Genomic DNA, 20,248 nt, shown 5'->3' with positions numbered 1-20,248 from the left:
GCGCTCAGCTTTCTTTATCGTCCAACTCTCACATCCAGACATGACTATTGGAAAAACCATAGTTTTGACTAGACAGACCTTTGTTGGTAAAGTAATATCTCTGCTTTTTAATATGCTGCCTAGGTTGGTCATAGCTTTTCTTCCAAGGAGCGAGCATCGTCTTTTAATTTCATGGCTGCAATCATGATCTTCAGTGATTTTGGAGCCCAAGAAAATAAGGTCTGTCCCTGTTTCTATTGTTTCCTCCTCTATTTGCCATGAGTTGATGGGACTGGTAAACTCCTGGAGTTGGTGATGGACAGGGAGGCCTGGCGTGCTGTGGTTCATGGGGTCTTAAAGAGTCGGACACAACTGAGCGACTGAACTGAACTGAACTGAACTGATGGGACTGGATGCCATGATCTTAGTTTTTTGAATGTTGAGTTTTAAGCCAACTTCCTCGCTCTCCTCTTTCACTTTCATCAAGAGGCTCTTTAGTTCTTCACTTTCTGCCATAAGAGTGGTGTCATCTGCATATCTGAGGTTATTGATATTTCTCCCGGCAATCTTGATTGCACCTTGTATTTCATCCAGCCTGGTGTTTTGCATGACATACTAAGCATATAAGTTAAACAAGCAGGCTGACAGTATACAGCCTTGACGTACTCCTTTCCCAGTTTGGAACCAGTCTGTTGTTCCATGTCCGGTTCTAACTGTTGCTTCTTGACCTGCATACAGATTTATCAGGAGGCAGGTAAGGTGATCTGGTATTCCTAACTCTTTAAGGATTTTCCACAGTTTGCTGTGATCTACACAGTCAAAGACTGGTGTAGTCAATAATGCAGAAGTAGATGTTTTTCTGAAACTCTCTTGCCTTTTCTATGATCCAGTGGATGTTGGCAATTTGATCTCTTAATTCCTCTACCTTTTCTAAATCCAGGTTGAACATCTTGAAGTTCTTGGTTCCCGTACTTCTGAAGCCTGGCTTGGAGAATTTTGAGCATTGCTTTGCTAGCATGTGAGATGAGTGCAGTAGTCTTTGGCATTGCCTTTCTTTGGAATTGGAATGAACACTGATTTTTTTCAGTCCTGTGGCCATTTCTGAGTTTTCCAAATCAATAAGAGACTGAGCCTGGCCACGAGGTTGCAAAGAGTCAGACATGACTGAGCACGCACTCCTAAGCAGTTTCTTCATTTTTAATGTGGGTGTTCACCACTGTGAAGTTCCCTCTTAGTATTGATTTTGTTGCATCCCATAAATTTTGGTTTGTTGTTTTTCATTTTTTTGGTGGGAAGGGTCTCAAGATATTGCTGATTTTCCCTTTGATCTCTTCTGTGACCCGTTCGTCACTCAAGATTATGTTAATTCCCACGTGCTTGTGAAATTTCCAGTTTTTCTTCTGCTGCTGATTTCTAGTTTGTTCCATTATGGTTAGAACAGACACTTGGTATGATTTCAGTCTTCTTAACATGTGTGCCATATATTTTCAAACAAGATATAAGTTGTATCTGTTGAAAGTAGAGTTCCAAGGAAAGCAGACTCTGAGCAGAGGTTAACATGCCGGAAGTTTATTAAGGGGATTTTTGAGAGAGAAATTGGGCTGCAGTGCAGTCACAGGAAAGGCCTCAGCCTATCCCAGAGGGAGCTCTGAAGGTGGGACAGCCCTTCAGAATTGTCCTAAGTTGAGGTGAGGGGCCAAGCATCTTTAGCCTCACACTGACCAGACATTGGATGCAGGCTACATCCCCAGAGGGGACCTGACTTTGACAAGATGACTCTTTTCAGCTGAGGGTGGTCAGCCTGCAGCACTCCCAGTAGCTGGGGGAATGAGTCCCCTTTATTGCTAAAGGGAGACCTAAGTGTCTCCTCTGCATCTCTCAGAACATAGTATGTACCTCTTCAGCACTTGCCTTTTTGGCCCAATATTGCGTTTTCAAGATTTATTCATGCTAATACCTATAGATATAGCCACTCATTTAATTTGTTTTTACCATATTCTGTTTTCTAAAAATGTCACATTTTAAAAATACATTTTCCTGTCGACAGGTATTTAAATTTTGCAATTTTTCACTATTCAGACATGTAGCTGTAAGCATTTTTTGTTGTTGTTGTTTTTGATCTCAAGATATTGCTAATTTTCCCTTTGATCTCTTCTGTGACCTGCTTGTCACTCCAGGTTGTGTTAATTCCCACGTGCATGTACTTCGTGTATCCTGTACATGCACTTAGTTTATCTGGGTATATGGGTCTTAGGATGAGCACAACTTCAAATTGAGTAACTAGTGAAATCGCTGCCTACAATGCTTATACTTTGTTTCTTATCCTCACGAAAAGAGATTTTAACTTTGTCAGTTTGGTAGGTTATGAAATAGTATCTCACTGTGGTTTTAATAAAAATTTTGTTGATTACTAGTGAGATGGAGAATGTATGTATTTATTGGCTACTTGAATGACTTCTGTAAAGTGTGTTTGTCAGACATGTGCCCATTTTTCCTATTGGTTTTCTTATTAAGCTATCTTTATATATTTTTCTTACCCATTCTTTTCTGTCCATATATGTCCAGTTGTCTTCTGGTTTGGGGCTTGATTGTTCACTTTTTGGATAATGCCTTTTATTGAACAGGAGTTTCCTTTTATGCTGTCAAATTTAATCAGTCCTTTTGGCTTTGATTCTTCGTGTCTTATTTGAAAAAAATTATTTTCTTAGGTTAAGGTCATAGAAATAGTCTCATCTGCTTTCTACTAAACGTTTTCAAATTTTGCTTTTCATAGTTTCATCTACAGTCTCTAAGACGGAATTGTGTGTATGTTGTGAAGTGTGGACACTTTGTTCTATTTTCCCGTGGACAGCCGGTTTTCCTAACAGCATTTATTCATCAGCACATATTTTCTCCCCTGATGTGCGATGCCGTTTGTCACATCAGGTTTCTGTCTATACAGGCCTTTCTTGTCCCTGCTTCAATTCTACGTTTTCTTTATGATGTGTTTATTTCTTTATTGTGTCTTTTATCCGGTAGAATAGATCCTCCTTTCTTCTTGTTCTTTGAAATTATCCCTACTTTTCCCTTTTGCTCTAACATATGCATTTTAGAATACATTCCATGAAAAATCTTCCTTGGATTGAGTTCATGTGTTGACTTTATAGGTTAATTAGAGAAGAATTGACATCTTTTCAGAATAAATGGTTCCTGTCAGTGTCACCATTAACATCTGTATTTAGGTATTTTTACTGCAAACATATTTACAGCTTCCCTTATAGCTCAGTTGGTAAAGAATCTGTCTGCAATGCAGGAGACTCGGTTCGATTTCTGGGTTGGGAAGATCTGCTGGAGAAGGGAAAGGCTACCCACTCCAGTATTCTGGCTAGGAGAATTCTATGGACTGTCTAGTCCATGGGATCACTAAGAGTTGGACACGTCTGAGCGACTTTCACTTTCACTTTTACCGCAGACATAATTTTTATACCTTACCTTTTTACTAAATACTGCATTTTGCATGTTAGTAAGTACATTTCTTTAACAACAGTTTAAGGACTACATAACCATCCATTTACTTAACCATGCCCCTGTTGACATTTTAGATGGACCTAGTTTACAATGATAATCTTTGAACTCACATCTTTCCTATCACAAAATTGTGTATAAATACTCACCTGTGTTTTATTTGTGTAATGCTAGGGTGTGTTTATAATTAACATTTATCTGGAATAGATTCACCTGTAAGATGTGAGAAAAACATTTAACTTACACTCTCCCCATGTGATTGGCCAGCATTCACATACTTTGTCCTTTTGGTTTGACTTTGCCTTTTTTGTTTCACTATCAAGGAATGATCAGCAGTGTCCATACCTCAATAGCTGGTTGAATAAATGAAGCAGTTTTTGCTATTTGTTTTATTTTCAGCTGTGTTACTTTTCCATTGGTCTGTTTGTTGATTCTGGATCTACACCATGCTGTCCTAATTATTAGAGTTGGTAGAACAAGATCCTTCTTCATCATCATCCGTACTATTATTATTTTTCAGATTTTTCTGGGATATTTCCATATCATTTCTCTTTCAGATCAACTTTAAACAGTCGGTCACTTTCCCTCTAGAACTATTGTGATTTTGATTGACAGTATGTGAGTTTCCTGAAAAAAATTTTAAATCATTTATATTTTAATTTTCTGGCCTAATGAGTACTGCATATTCATCTAGCTTATGAATTCTGGAACTTTTTGGTTACAAAGATGAACCCCTAGACTTGTTTTTCAATTAAAATTCAAGGCAATTAAAGAAATCCATTGCAGCAAACAGAATCATGCCACATGTTTATTCTGTAGACAAATGTGTTTCTGTGTTGAGCAGCCCTCCCAAGACTCTGGCCTCCTCGCTACAGAACAGGGTTCCCATGGTGCCACATGTGTGCTGACTCGGCGGATTCTTGAAGATACATAGTTATGTGCTCTTGGGTCAAAGGACTCTCTTAATGCCCTTTCTCCTTCAAACCGTTAAAGGAATTCTGTGCCTGTCCTTCTCAGAGTTACCTTTTTATGATACGGAAATAGGACACAGAGCCTGTAGGGCATGGGAGGGAGGGCTCTGTAACTCTTTTTCACACCTGCTTGGATTCTGGCAGTAGTATTTGCTGAGTGAGGAATGGAGGCTGGTTTGTCATGTGTTTTCACAGAGCTCTGATGGCTCCTGGCCAACCCATTTAGCCTTTGTCTTTTTTCCTTGCATAAAACTGCCTACTTTTCACTTCAGATGAGGGTGTCAGGCACTCAGAGATGTCTGTTCCTGTTTCACATGCATGCCATCTGTGGTCCCTGGTGTCTGAGGCTCCCAGATCAGCCCAAGTATCTGTCGGTCAGCGTGCAGAGTGGCTGGGGCCCCAGCCTGTGTTTGTCCCTGTTGGTGCAGCACCCACCCAAGCATCGTGGCATCAGTGTTGTGGACGGAGCTCTTGAAGGTTTGATTACTTTTAGAAAAGTTGCAAACGTAGTGCAGAGTTCCCACCCAGTTCCCCCAGTGGCTTACTCTTACATTATCATAATTGTCACCAGTTGCTCAGTCGGGTCCAACTCTTTGCGACCCCGTGAATCACAGCATGCCAGGCCTCCCTGTCCATCACCATCTCCCGGAGTTCACTCAGACTCACGTCCATCAAGTCAGTGATGCCATCCAGCCGTCTCATCCTCGGTCGTCCCCTTCTCCTCCTGCCCCCAATCCCTCCCAACATCAGAGTCTTTTCCAATGAGTCAACTCTTCGCATGAGGTGGCCAGAGTACTGGAGTTTCAGCTTTAGCATCATTCCTTCCAAAGAAATCCCAGGGCTGATCTCCTTCAGAATGAACTGGTTGGATCTCCTTGCAGTCCAAGGGACTCTCAAGAGTCTTCTCCAACACCACAGTTCAAAAGCATCAATTCTTCGGCGCTCAGCCTTCTTCACAGTCCAACTCTCGCATCCATACGTGACTCCTGGAAATACCACAGCCTTGACTAGATGGACCTTAGTCGGCAAAGTAATGTCTCTGCTTTTGAATATACTATCTAGGTTGGTCATAACTTTTCTTCCAAGGAGTAAGCGTCTTTTAATTTCATGGCTGCAGTCACCATCTGCAGTGATTTGGGAGCCCCCAAAAATAAAGCCTGACACTGTTTCCACTGTTTCCCCATCTATTTCCCATGAAGTGATGAGACCGGATGCCATGATCTTCGTTTTCTGAACGAAGTTGGCTTTAAGCCAACTTTTTCACTCTCCTCTTTCACTTTCATCAAGAGGCTTTTTAGTTCCTCTTCACTTTCTGCCATAAGGGTGGTGTCATCTGCATATCTGAGCTTATTGATATTTCTCCCAGCAATCTTGATTCCAGCTTGTGTTTCTTCCAGTCCGGCGTTTCTCACTGCATATAAGTTAAATAAGCAGGGTGACAATATACAGCCTTAATGTACTCCTTTTCCTATTTGGAACCAGTCTGTTGTTCCATGTCCAGTTCTAACTGTTGCTTCCCGACCTGCATACAGATTTCTCAAGAGGCAGGTCAGGTGGTCTGGTATTCCCATCTCTTTCAGAATTTTCCACAGTTTATTGTGATCCACACAGTCAAAGGCTTTGGCATAGTCAATAAAGCAGAATAGATGTTTTTCTGGAACTCTTGCTTTTTCGATGATTCAGCGGATGTTGGCAATTTGATCTCTGGTTTCTCTGCCTTTTCTAAAACCAGCTTAAACATCTGGAAGTTCACGGTTCATGTATTGCTGAAGCCTGGCTTGGAGAATTTTGAGCATTACTTTACTAGCATGTGACTAGTATTCAGATTTCACTGTTTTCCCCTAATGTCCTTTTCCTGTTCCAGGATCTACCCAGGATATCACATTACATCTTGTCACCCTCTCTCCTTAATTTCCTCTGGTCTGTAACAGTTAGTTAGCTTTGCCTCTTTGATGATGTCAATTTTGAGGAATACTGGACAGATGTTTTGTTGACTGCCCCTCAGTCCAGATTTCTCTCCTGTTTTTCTGGTTATTAACCTAGTTGTGGGGTTCTGAGAGGAGGACCAGAGGTAAAGTGACATTCTTAGGATCTTGTGTCCAGGGAACATGCTGTCATCGTGACATATCCCTGATGGTGCTGACCTTGACCACCTGACCAGGGTAGTGTCTGCCAAGTTCTTCCACTGGAAGTGTATTCTTCCCCCCTCCTGTTAGGATACTCTACTATTTGGAGGCAAGTCAGTAAGCACAATATAGTCCCAGTTTAAGAGGTTTGTTAATTGTCTCATCTGTGTGGCATGTGTGCTCAGTTCTGTCTGACCCTTTGCAACTGCACGGACTGTAGCCCACCAGGCTCCTTGTCCATGGGATTCTCCAGGCAAGAATACTGGAGTTGCCATTTCCTCCTCCAGGGGATCTTCTCAACCCAGGGATCGAACCCAGGTCTTTTGAGTCTCCTGCATTGGCAGGTAGATTCTTTACCACTGAGCCACCTTGGAAGACCCTATGTTTAAACCATGCCTATTATTTTTTGTACTTTGTGTTTAAAGTCTTAAGCATAAATAAAAATTACCTGGCCCTAAGAAGGACTTAAAGTAATTTCTCAAGTCCTGGGAGGAATGTTTCCCAAAACAACGCTGCTCCCAGTCTTTGTTTGTTTGTTTTATTGGTTTTATTTAAAAGTCTCTGGATCCTGTGTGCTACATTCTTGGACTACATGGGCTACTCCGTTGGAACCTTAGGAGTTCACATTTCCAGATGCTTGTTGTGTTGTTTGTGGGGTGAAATTCTCAATGAATTTTACTTTTTTATTTGATTAGTCTTTTGAGCTCAATTCAGATGACTACATTTTCCCCTCAAGTCCATTTCTAAAGAAGAAAAATGTTTTATTGTTTTAGCATGTAATAGGAATGTCCTTGAAATATATAAAAATTTTGTTTTTGTTCATCAAATCATCATTGTATGTTCTCTTAGGGAACCTATCTCAAAAAACATTTTAATAACTTCATGATGTTGAAAATAACCAATTTTGCAAATCCACATTTGCAGACCCTTAATTTCATCCATAGGTGCGCACGTTTCATTAAGGTGCACTGGTTAAAGTGTATTTTCGGAACATTAGAGCTTCGTTTTCCTTCTTCTTATGACTGTGAACTCACTTAAGCAGTTGTTTTGAGTGTGTTAGAGGATTTTGTGTTTAAGTCCATCTTAACATCCAGTACTAGAGGGGAAAGTTCACAAAGTACATTTTAAAAAGAATTTTTCTCACTTCATGGCACTCGGTATGACAGCTCAAAAACAGAATAATGTTTTTAATCAACCGCAGGGGAAATCCTTTCCCTGGCCCCTCAGTTCCACTTTCAGCCAGTCAAAAGAATCTTAATTCATGTGGGGGGATTCCCACAGGTTCTATAATAAGTCTCCTTTGAAGCTGTCGCGTGTGTGTGGAATGGAGGGCCGTACGACATATGTCCTCTCTCAGTTGAGTGAGCGCTGTTCAGCGTACCGCCACAATGTTTTACTATTACTCATCCCCTTTTCTAAGTAGAGATGTGCAAGAGTGAGAAAGGCTGAGCTTTATAAAATGAAATAGAAAAAATTAGTCTGTTCCCAGGTCAGTCAAAGGCCTATTAAGTATAAGGTCTTTGGATTTATGCCAGCTCTTTTTTCTGCAGTAAGTAATGAAAGCCATACAGAACTTTTGGAGACAGGAGCGCGCCGCCCCCCACCCACCCCCCAGCTACCTTCTGCTGCACCCACGGGCCCACTCCGATTAGCTGCAGGCTCTCCTGTCCTTGGTATGCAGGGTCGGGCATCCTTTTACTGCGCAGTTCTGGCAGGTATGTGTCCTGCAGTTATCATCAGGTCAGATTCTAAGGACTGGAAATGATCTTCAGAAAGGTAATAACTGTTGAGCCATTTGGGGAAAACTGTGCCAAGCTGAAGAGCCTTGACACACCATAGGGGATTGGTATACTCTGAAAAGGGCAGTCAGAGGACATTGAGTGGACCACCTGCTCCATGCTGTGCTTTCTCGAGCCCAGGGGGTGATGCCATGGCTTCTGCAAGGACAAAATGGTGTTTACACCCCCTTTGACTCCCTGACCCTGTCCTGCCAGGAACCTGTGAAACCCCAGCAGTAAACAGGAGGCGGCCATCCACTCCACCGCTCGACACACTTGCAGATTTGAGTACCGGATGGAAGTTGTCTTCCATGAACGGAAATTGCCTGGCAGGTACCCAGGAGGCGGTGTGCCTGAGTGTCATCTGCCTTGTCCTCCACACCATGCCCAGGCCTCGGTGGGGTTTGTTCTTGGGAAAAGAGCTCTAGAGATATGACAGATTGGGGGAGGGGGCAAGTAACAGAGGCTGTCTTCCCTGTAAGGTATTTGCAAGTCTTTCCCACCCCATCCGAAAGCCAACCAGCAGTTTTTTTAAAAAAAAGTTTCTCCTGAGTTTTCCTGGTGCTTCTGCAGGCCTTTATAGCTCAAAAACTTAATTAACATATTTTCATGAAAAACTAAACTTTTTTGTTCCTGTGCCTAGCAGAGTCCCATCTGTGAGGGTCTTTGGACATTACTTTCCATCTTTTATTTCCCTCCTTTTTATGTTGCTTCTCCTCTAAAATCCCTTATTTTTCCTCTGGTGGCAAAACTTCGGGGAGTGGTGCATTTGATCCACCTCCTGCTGGGCTGGCTGTGCTCTCCAGTGGACTTGAGATGGTCTGTAGGGTCCTTGCGTGCCTGCTCTGAGCCGGGTCTGCTTGAGAGGGCTTTGTGGGCTGCCAGGTGGAGCCCAGTCCCCCTCAGTCCAGAACCAGACTACATCTTAGGGATGGTTTTGAAGCTGCACAGGGAATACCTCTTGCAGTAATTTTTTTTCCCAGCTTCATCTCTTTCCTACATTCATTCATTCAACAAACATTACTTGCCCATTTTGAGCCAGGCTCGGATTAGGTGTGCATGCTAAGTCGCTTCAGTCATGTCCGACTCTTTGCAGCCCTATGAATTATATCCCACCAGGCGCCTCTGTCCATGGGATTCTCCAGGAAAGAACACTGGAGTGGGTTGCCATGCCCTCCTCCAGAGGATCTTTCTGACCCAGGGATTGAACCCGCGTCTCTTAACGTCTTCTGCATTGGCAGGAGGGTTCTTTACCTCCAGCACCACCCAGGAAGTCCCTGATAAGGTGGGGGATACAGAAATAAAAAAGCCGAGCACCGTCTTCAGTAAGCCTACAGCCTGGGGAGATAAATAGAAAGCAGTGTGCTAACATCTCTTGATTACAGAAGCGTCCAGTAGGGCCGGCAGTTCAGGCACTCGTGGCAGAACATTCTGGAAAAACTGACAGATGACCTAGGTTTGGGAGGTGGGGGAGACAATGGGTTGTGGTCACGTCAGGCCCTCGAGGTGCTCCTGGGGGATGTTGCTGCCTGTTGAGAGGCCTTCAGAGTCTAGAGACTGAGGAACATGCTTAGCACTGCAGGGTGTTAGGATCTGGTTGAGGTTAGTGTTTGTTAAAGACAGTTCCTCAGACAGTAGAGTTATGAGCACATCCCAACGTTTTACTAACAGTTTTGCAGTGCGAGGAAAGAGGCCCCTTGGTAGGTGTATTCAGATTCACTCTTAGTAGGAAGAATGATTAAATCATCACTGAAAAGCATGTCTGGTTGCAAATCCTTAGACTAGACTCTTTAACTGATAGTTGACAACCAACAGGGTGAGTGGACATGGGTTCCCCAGAATAGACCTTAATTTTCTTCAGATTCACTAGAAAAATTGCATAGGAAAGAAAACATTTTATCTGGAATGTTGTTGATGTCTTTCCACTAGGATGTGAATTTCACAGTAGGCAACTTGGTTCTATTCCAGACCAGGTTCGGGGAAGTTTTTCCTTAACAGGTTCAAGGTGGAGGGGAAGGTAGAGTTAGGAATTAGCAATAGTTTTTCCTCCAGAAGAGTCAGTTTTAGGTTTTTAATTTGAATGATAACTATTCTTACCACAGTAAAAGAGGTGATGATGATGTTAAGTTGTGATGGAATGATTTTAGAGGAAGAGCTCAGGGAAGAGAGCGGAGACCCTTCCCGTGGGCGGTGGGCCCAGTCTTCTCTCCCTCCCCTTCCGCAGGCCTGGTCCATCTCTGTCTGAGACATCAGAAGCAGTGACAAAACTAGGGAATCACTTGCACCTGGCTGGGGCCCTGAGGCTCTTCTCCGCATTTCTGCCCTAATTCACTGTAATTATGTAAGATTCTGTCCTTTCTCAGAAACGTGAGGGCTGCACCTACTACTTCAGCCTCCTTCAGTACATCTGCTGTTTGTTAAAATAGAGCCTTCAGAGGTGCCCTTGCCCCAGGTTCCTGCCTCTTGGCATGTAACGGTCTGCACTGCGTTTTCTTGTCTCTGTTTAACAATGTCATGGTGTCATTCTGGGCACAGATGTAGCTAGGTTGCAAGAATTGTCAGGGAACCTGAACTTGGGGCAGGTCTCCGTGGTCTTGGGGGGTTGCACCCCTCCGACCGGGTTCTTCTTTGACAAATGTCTCTGTGGTTGTATTGTTCCAGTGTTTCTCTGTTCTCTCTAATTAGAATGTTTAATTATTGTCTTGTCAACATACTGCCAGAAAAATAACTGTCCATAACTACCTGATACAGATTGTGCAGGCCTATTTTAAGAATACACGTTTCTCCTAAACTTGATGGGAATAGGGACTCGCCCTTAACTTTTATTCCTGTTAAAAACATATATTCAAAATAATTCTTCTTTTTTTAATTGTCATCCAGGTTGCAAAAATACCTGCCTCTAAGAATTCAAGAGGACCTACTTTGTGGGAGCAAAGGTAGTGAGCCATACCTGCAAGCTTGCAAATGAGAATTCGCTTGTGCGTCTTCATCCAGTTGGGAAGTTTCCTAGGCAACCATTTATGCAGCAATTAAAAGATGAGGAGTTAAGAGGTATGTCCATGGACATTTTAATCCTCAGATGCAATCCTTGTCAGATTGAAACCTCAGTTTTCATCTTTTCATTTAAAATGAGTAAATGAAAAAGCTTAATACTTAATTATAGAAAAACACACTGTTAAGATACATTGTATGTTTTATGTGTTATATCTGCTTAACGCTCTTTCTCTGACGGGAGTGTTTTATATATATTAATGCCGGCTTGTATGGGAAAGGAGAATAGAATTTACTGCTTGAAATGATTTCATTTCGCTGTGAAGTTGTTTGGAAAAGCAGATACCTTCTCATGTGCCTGTATGTGAGTTTGTCATTATCAGTAGAGTTTCCAGCATGTGGCCCAGGGAGGTCGGTTAATCCTTTGTTTCTTCTCTCCGTGTTCACACTTGAGTTTATCTCCCGATGTATCGGTTATTTCAGTCTTTCTTAGAAGGTGCTGCAGTGTCCTGCTCGGTGGCTCGAGGGAAAATGTGGAAGGCAGGGAGGAGCTCTCCAGCAAGTGGACACATTCTTGGTTTACTAAAGACTTTGCTCTAGCTCTGCACCTCATCCTTCTTACGTAGGTTTCTACTTGGATGGTCCACGAGGACATGGTAAACATTTCTCTTCCTCCGTGAAGCACCTAACACTCCCAGACTTGCTTTAACCTGGACTGGCACTAAATTCCATCTCAGTGAATACGGTGGCTGCTGTTCATGCACCGGTGACTGAGGAAGGGCCCCCTGGTTATGTGACTAGTTTCATTTTCAGTAGCGTCAGAGATAATCTGAGAAGAGCCAGAATATTAAAGTGCTAGTGGTGCTCATTTTAAATAGGGCTACGCTGTGATCCCCCATCGCAGGTTCTGCAGAAATGTTAAGCCCAAGATGAAACCTAAATAGTGGCTGTTTGTACCTGGAGACGGAGAGAAGCCACCTCCCTACTCGGAGGGCCTGCGGGCTGAGTGAGTGTCTTGAACTTGTAGCCACAATCATTTGCATTTTCTTTTGGATGCCTCAGTTGATTCCCTTCTGTCACCAACAACTTCGCTACTCTCCTGCGGCATAAGTGTGACAGATGAAGTAGGTGAATTCTGTCATGACGGTTTTTTATCTCCTCCCTGGGTGCCTAGATCTGTGGAAGAAATGGTAACAAATCCTGGTCGAAAGTCAAGCCTCTGGACTCTTTTTTTCCCCTGAAACAAAAGTGAGTGCGTCTAATGAGTACTAATTCTCAGAGTCACAATGTATCTAAGCCACATAATGCTTAAAAAGTCCTTTTTGATACTGACCTTTTAGTGGTACTGACGGTGCAATTCTAGTCTTAATTTAACTTCCTTCATTTCATATTGCATTACATATTTGAAATGGCAGGCTGTAGTTCATGAACTTCCTTAGGTTATTTTTAAACAAGGTGGGTTGTAAATAGGGTAACGCTTTGGCTTATTTTTAATATCTATGTTTCTACTTTTTTTGTGAAATAAAAATTGGTTTACCAGTTGATTCATGGTGTTAATTCATCTCATGTCTCCTGTTTGCCAGTCACAGTACTAGGCCCTGGAGATACAAAGATTAAGACCTAATCTCTTATTTTAAAGGTGCTAACATGGGACAGAAGGAAAGACATGCAAATAAGTATTGTTATAAGAACAGCAAACACTTCTGTTGCATTTACTGTGTGCTGTAAACTGTTCCAAGTGCTTTCTAGGCATTCACTTTATCTCATGAATTAATCCAGAAGCCCTGTGATGTTTGTACTGTTACTTCCCCTATTCTTTTTTTTAGAGTATAAAAATGTATTACACATACAGAATATTACCACTAACAAATGCAGACAGGCAAGGACACCACGCTATGGGATGGAGAACGGCTAGCTCTTTGGAAAGTGAACAGGTTGGGTGGCTTGGAGCCTCATGCCATATGGGTTGGCCAGTCAGATGGGAAAGCACATGCCAAACTCTGGGGACGTCAGGGCGTCCAGGGACTGCTCTGGGTGTCCGCTGCCTTCCCATCTGATCTGGGGCTTCGAAGGACGCCACAGCCAGAAGCAAGCAACTGAAGCGAGGGGGCTTCCTAAGGTGGGCCAGGCTTGTCTCTGAAGTCACGGCAACACCAGTGTTAGCAGTATGTTTAATTGGATGACTTCCACAAACTACACATAAAGTTTCTAACCATCACACTTCAGTGAAATACAGAACATTAAGTTACAGGCTGTGGAAAGAGAATGCAGCCCCTTCCAGTCCCAGTTGGTCTGGGGGTAAGCGTTGGGGGGAAGTTTCTTTTTAAACCGAGCCCCTCATTTCAACGTACAAAAGAATTACTCTGATCGATATTAAACTGTATTGAAAACAAAATGGACTAAAAAGCAAATACTACTCTATGTTGGGGTGAAAATGGGAGGAAAGAATGAGTCCTTCAAAGCAGGAGGGAGACAGTTGGGGAAGGTTCCGCAGCTGTGACCCTTGGCAGTCACTCACGCTGCTCCATTTTTACTTTCGGTGGTCTTAGGAAGGTCCGATTTTTCTTCTCTTTCTTTCCTTTTGTATTTGCTTGGAAGTTTCACCAGCTGTGCATGCTGCCATCTCGACTTTGCTAAAACTTTTTCTGCCACTCCCTTTCTCTTTGGGTTTTTGCTTGGCCTTCAGTCTCTTCCTCCTGTTGTTGCTTCCGTTCATGCGTCTCTTTGGCTTTTCATTTACAGCTCAGCAAAGAGTGTCATGGTCTGTTTGTATATTGCTTGTTTGAACAGCTCAGGGTTCCTCCTCCACATTTGTAGGCCTGCCTTCCTTCTTTAATTGCTTTTTTCGCTCTTTAACGGTGTGTTCCACACCTTCTCCTCCTGCCTGAATCGCACCTAGGGCCCTCTGCTTTTGTTCCTGATCCGGTAGCAATGTGTAAGCTTTGTCCGCAGCTTCAAAAGCCCCTTGTGCTCTGTCAGCATCATCTTGAGTTTTGTCAGGATGCACCAGTATGGATAACTGCCGAAACCTCCTTTTTATTTCTTCATCTGTCACTTTGGGATCTACCTGAAGAACCTCAAATGGGTTCAAATTGAAGTAGGAAGAACCAGGACGAGATAGTCTTTCAGTCTGATTTTTGGACGTTAGAACTGAATCTCTCTTCTCTATTTGTTTCACCTCACTGTGAGTGAAGTCACTCAGTCGTGTCTGACTCTTTGGCTCCTCCATCCATGGAATTTTCTAGGCAAGAGTACTGGAGCGGATTGCCATTTCCTTCTCCAGGGGATCTTACTGACCCAGGGATCGAACCTGGGTCTCCCGCATTGCGGGCAGATGCTTTTACCGTCTGAGCCACTAGGCAATCAGAAGGTCATAAATGCTTCCTCTGTGCTCCCTCCTTCACCCAAAGCCCTGCTGTCTCATGGAGCTGCCATTTCCCCGGCCCAGCGACCATGTGACTCTATTTTCTCTCTTTTATACATAGATAAATTAGGGCAGAGAGAGGTTAAGCACTTGTCCAGGGTCATAAAGCTTGTTTTGGTTGACAGTCAAATGCAGTAAGGTACAGAAAGAGAGCTGCCTATGAAATGCTCTGGCAGAACAAGGGGACATCCACCCCAGGGGCTGGGGAATGGAGCTGTACTATCATGCTGTCTTCCCAGAGGAGAGGCTCCCTGAACAAGTCCTGTTCAGAGGGCTGGCTGCTAAGTCACTTCAGTTGTGTCCAACTCTGTGCGACCCCATAGACAGCAGTCCACCAGGCTCCCCCGTCCCTGGGATTCTCCAGGCAAGAACACTGGAGTGGGTTGCCATTTCCTTCTCCAATGCATGAAAGTGAAAAGTGAAAGGGAAGTCGCTCAGTCGTGTCCGACTCTTCGAGACCCCATGGACTGTAGCCTACCAGGCTCCTCCGTCCATGGGATTTTCCAGGCAAGAGTACTGGAGTGGGGTGCCATTGCCTTCTCCATCAGAGGGCTGGGGGAGTCAACATTTCTCCAGGAAATACTTCTTCATTAACATAAAGACTGCATCGTAAATAAATTTGTAGGTGGAGTCAGTGACGAATACTGGAAGATGAGGGGATAGTATAAATTTACCAGTTCCCTGTATCTTTGATCTAAATGATAAGGAAAAAGATCTCCAATTTTGAGGAAGATCTTTGTTCCCAGGTGATAAATGGTATGGTAAAAAAAACATGGCTTTTGAGAAAATCTAATAGAAATGTTAATCTAGTTGCACTCTATAGACATATAGGATAAATATGTGAACTTCTGAAGATTCTGCAATGAATGCCCAGTCACTGAAGATTTTATCTTGGAAAACCTGAGTTTTTCTACTAGTCTACTACTAGTGTTTATTTTATATACATGCAAGGGAAAGATTGGATTACATCTTTCAGGTTTAAAATGGGCAGAACTACCTGATTTAGGTAGATTAGTTTCATCATTACAGAGATGAAAAGCTATTCAGAAGCTGGGCTGGTGGCCTATGCCGGCCAGGCTGTGCTGGATCTTGGCTTTTCCACCTTCCCGTCCACCCGCTACTCTGTGGAGACTCAGCCCTGTGTGTAACCATCCTTGCACACCCTGTACCCCAGCAGGTGACTCTTACCTGCTGACGTCCTCATTATTCCCACTCATCACTGCTGACTGCCTCATCGTCCTCCACCCTGGGCCAGCTTCATGGGATCATCCACTTCCTTTCATGACTGCTTGTCATCACCAGTGATCTTCTCCCCAGCTCCCCTCAGCTCCCCACTTCCTAGACCTTGTCCACTCATGGCTCAGATCAGTAAGTCTGAAATTCTTTCCTTGACCACCCCTTCTCGTCCATCCAGTTACACCCTCCACCTCAGGTGTGTTCTCACTGAGACTCAGCCTTAGTTCCTTCCTGCCTTTGTTCCCTGTTATCCATGTGGGATCCGTGGTCCAGGTTTTAAGTCACTCCTGACCTGTTTGTCCTTTTGCTTACACCTGCACTGCTGAGCAGTGTTGGCGTGAATCATACGACGAGGTGGATTGTACCTGTCTGCGTAAATGGAGGGGTTGATTGCCCAGTAAGTACTGCACAGCACTTGCACCCTTTGATTCTGGTTAGCTATCCTTCTGATTCCTCATGGTGCCTCTTACTAAGCTAACATCAAACTCACGTTTTTCCTCTTCTCATCTGCTGATGTGCTCCTACGGTGGGCGCTCTTGTTCCACCCACCACCTACCCTTCTCTGGCCCTTGGCATCCATGACCTGATGACTGCTTAGGTTTTCATCCACTTTTCATACCGTCTTAATCTTTGTAGCTTTCATTTCTGTCACACTGACTGCTGTCATAAGGCAAAGTACACGTGTCTGTTTTTCTAAGTACAGTAAAATGTTCCTGTGCGTCTGTCCTTTGCCTTTTGTGGGGGGAGAGCGAGAATGTACTGGAGGGTGGCAGGTTCCTGGCGCACTCGTGCTGTGTGCATGTGGGCACTCAGAACCTCCCTCCATGACCTTGGCCGGATGCTATGCCAAGCCACACACAGGAGCCGCCTCCCTCAGCTGCTGGATGGTTCCGTACTCTGCCGAGATAGTGCCCTAGGGCTTATTCTACATGGTTGCAGTGGAAATTTTGATTGGCATCTTTCAGATTAGAAATGGGCAGGAATTTCCCAGAGAGTTTGGTTTTATTATTACAGTGTTCTAATAAAAACATTTGTCTTCAGTGTGGCTCACCTTTGCAGCAAGGTGAGAGTTCTGGCCCCCCACTTCTGTTAAGTAAACCTCAGCCGTTGTTCTCATCTACGCCTTCATGTGCTAACTCTGATCTGCTCCTGGAGGGCGGCTGCCCACTCTCCTGCTGCTCCTTGTAAATGCTGCCTCTCCGCAGCTCCTTATGCCTCTCACTGTTTTCCCCTCTTCTCTTCTTTGTCTCATCTCTTTGGTTGCCTTTCACATAAAATTAGGAACATTTAGTAGACACTATTCATTGATTTATTATTTCATTCCAGAGCCATGCATTCAGGGATGCAGAGATTTTGAGTATGACATAGCGCTGCCCTTGTGGTAGTCATATGGAACCATCTAAATGTGGGATTCCAGTACATTGTTAAAGTCTGTGCTGAGCATTACATTGACACAGTTTCATACGGTCTCTAAAGAATCCTGTAAGGTTGCTGAGACGATCCACATTTTACAGAGGAGGCTCTGGAAGTGGTCATTGGCTCAGGATCCTTAAATGGCAGGTCGCTTGGTGGGAAGAGCGTCTGAGTTCGGGCTGCAAGCCTCATGCTCTAAACTACTGTAGATGCGGTTTTTCTCCCCTCCCATGCTGCCTTTCTCAAAGGCTGACTGGACACAGTAGAATTCATGATACAGTGATAGACTGTTTACATGCTGAGTGTTGACTTTACATTTATAGTGAGGAATTGGAGAACTAAATAGCTGAAAGTCATGTGTGGTGGTATGTTTATTCTTCCATATATGGTGGTATTTTATTCAGGATGATTGCTGGGTGGCAGTGTCCTTTCTCTGCCTGAAAATTATACCACCTTTATTCAGCTCTCGGTGCATTTGGTATCACTGTGATTCTCGTGTGTAACATATTCTCACCAAGGTATTTTATTTGCCCCTCTGTGGTGGCTCAGACAGTAAAGCGTCTGCCTGCAATGCGGGAGACCCGGGTTTGATCCCTGGGTTGGGAAGATCCTCTGAAGAAGGAAATGGCACCCCACTCCAGTACTCTTGCCTGGAAAATTCCACGGACGGAGGAGCCTGGTGGGCTACAGTCCATGGGGTCGCGAAGAGTCGGACACGACTGAGCAGCGTTACTTTACTTGACCTTCTAAAGGCCAAGTTCAGACTTAGGCCTTGACGTGCTTCACCACAGGTCTGAAATTGTAAGTGGCTTCACAGAGGGTATGTCGTAACCACTTACAGATCACTGAGGATGATGGTTTAGGCCAATTTTAGCTGCTGGGATGAGCTGGAAATGAAGTCCTCTGCCTCCTCTGGAGGAGCCTGAGCTGACTGCATCCTGGGCTGGACCTGGCAACACTGATGTGCCCCAGCTCCACTGCCTTTTGGAGAGCTCCCAGGTCCTGACTGTCACAGTTACTACCCTCTCTCCCAACTCTTTGTTTTCATTGTTTTACTCTAGAGAAGCAATTGACGATTATTCTGAGAGACTCTTCTGTAAGAACTAGCTATTAATTTGTTCAGTAGATGTTTCTTGAGCATCGCCACCAGCCAGGCTCTCTGAGTGCTGGGGCCACGTTAGAGCACAAAACAGAACTTGTGTCCACTGGAGCTTCTGTTCTGGTGTGGGAAGCACCCAGGAAGCCAGTGAACACGTGCTACGATGCCACGTGGTGATAAAGGCTGCAGTGAAATAAGGCTGAGGAAAGAGGGGGGAGAAGCGGGAGGGCGGGGCGTGCTGCTACGTTCCCAGGCTGCTCCGCAGAGGCGACAGTTAACGAAGAGCCTGTGTGTCTGTTAGCTTGGGCTGCGGTAACAAATGGAACATAGATGGGCAGTTTAACGACTTTTTATTTCTCAAACACTTCTGGAGCCTGAAAGTCTTGAGATCAGGGGTCAGCATGGGCAGGTGCTTGTCGAGGACTCTTCCTGACTTCAGACAGTTGCCTTCTTCCTATATCCTCACAGGGTGGAGAGGAAGATCATTTCTCTTGAGTCTCTTCTTACAAAGACACTAATCCCCATCATGGGGGCTCCACCCTCATGACTTAATCAACTCCCAGGGCCACCACCTCCAAATACCATCACAGTGGGGTTCAGCTTCAACCCGTGAATTCTGGGGGAGGCAAACATTCGGTCCCCAGCACTCGGTGGAGGAAGAACACTCCAGGCACAGGGAAGTGACAGTTCGGAAGCTCTTGGATGAGACTGTGCTTGGCTTGTCAAAGGAACAGCTATGTCCATAGAAGAGGCAACAGAGGAAAGAGCATTTGGAAATGAAGTTGGAGAGAGACCGAGATCCAGTCCGTGTAAGGCATGAGGAGCTTTTCTGAATAGGGGAAAGATGTGTTAGGACTTGTTATTTTAAAAGGTCACTTTGGATGCCCTGGGATTGGGGGTCAAAAGCAGAAGCTGGTGTGGTTTACGTGAGAGGTGGTGTGCCTGAGGTGGGTTGGTAGCTCAGTCTGGATTGGGGAAGAGATACTTGGATTAGGCACACTGAAAATAGAACTGGTGCATTTTCCTGATAAATCATGTGTGAGGTATGAACAAAAGAAGAGCCAAAGATAACTCTGAGGTTTTTAGACTGAAACGTAGGTAAAGGAAGGTGCCCCTCACTGAGAAGGAGAAAGTAAGGGTTGTGTTGCAGGAGAGAGCGACGGGGCAGGAGAGAGGGCGACGGGGCAGGGGAGAGGGCGACGGGGCAGGGGAGAGGGCGACGGGGCAGGGGAGAGGGCGACGGGGCAGGGGAGAGGGCGACGGGGCAGGGGAGAGGGCGACGGGGCAGGGGAGAGGGCGACGGGGCAGGAGAGGGCAACGACGGGGCAGGAGAGGGCGACGGGGCAGGAGAGGGAGATGGGGCAGGAGAGAGCGACGGGGCAGGAGAGGGTGGTCACATCTCAGGTCATCTCCAGACCCCTGGGACAGCTGCTGAGTGTGAGTTCTGTGCTTTGCGCAGGAAGGAATTCAAGAGTGAGCCATAGTAAAGTGAAAGAAGATTTATTCAGGGAGAAAATGCTCCACAGGCAGAGCGTGGGCCATCTTGGAAGGCAAGAGGCCCGGGAGTATGGGGTTGTCAGTTGTTACAGGGATGGGTAATGTCATAGGCTAATGGGTGGGAAGAGTATTCCAGCTATTTTGGGGAAGGGGTGGGGATTTCTAGAATTTGGCCCACCACCCACTTTTTGATCTTTATAGTTGGCCTTGGAACTGTCATGGTGCCTATG

General features: G+C 44.7%; 1 pseudogene; it reads right to left on the bottom strand.

The window, feature by feature from the left end:
• Positions 1-13,859: 13,859 nt before the first annotated feature.
• On the bottom strand, positions 13,860-14,784 carry LOC138079616 (dnaJ homolog subfamily C member 8-like; annotated as a pseudogene).
• Between the last annotated feature and the right edge of the window lie 5,464 nt (positions 14,785-20,248).

Source organism: Capricornis sumatraensis, chromosome 5 (assembly GCF_032405125.1).
Source record: "Capricornis sumatraensis isolate serow.1 chromosome 5, serow.2, whole genome shotgun sequence".
NCBI classification, from domain to species: Eukaryota; Metazoa; Chordata; class Mammalia; order Artiodactyla; family Bovidae; genus Capricornis; species Capricornis sumatraensis.
This window is presented reverse-complemented; position numbering and strand designations above follow the sequence as displayed.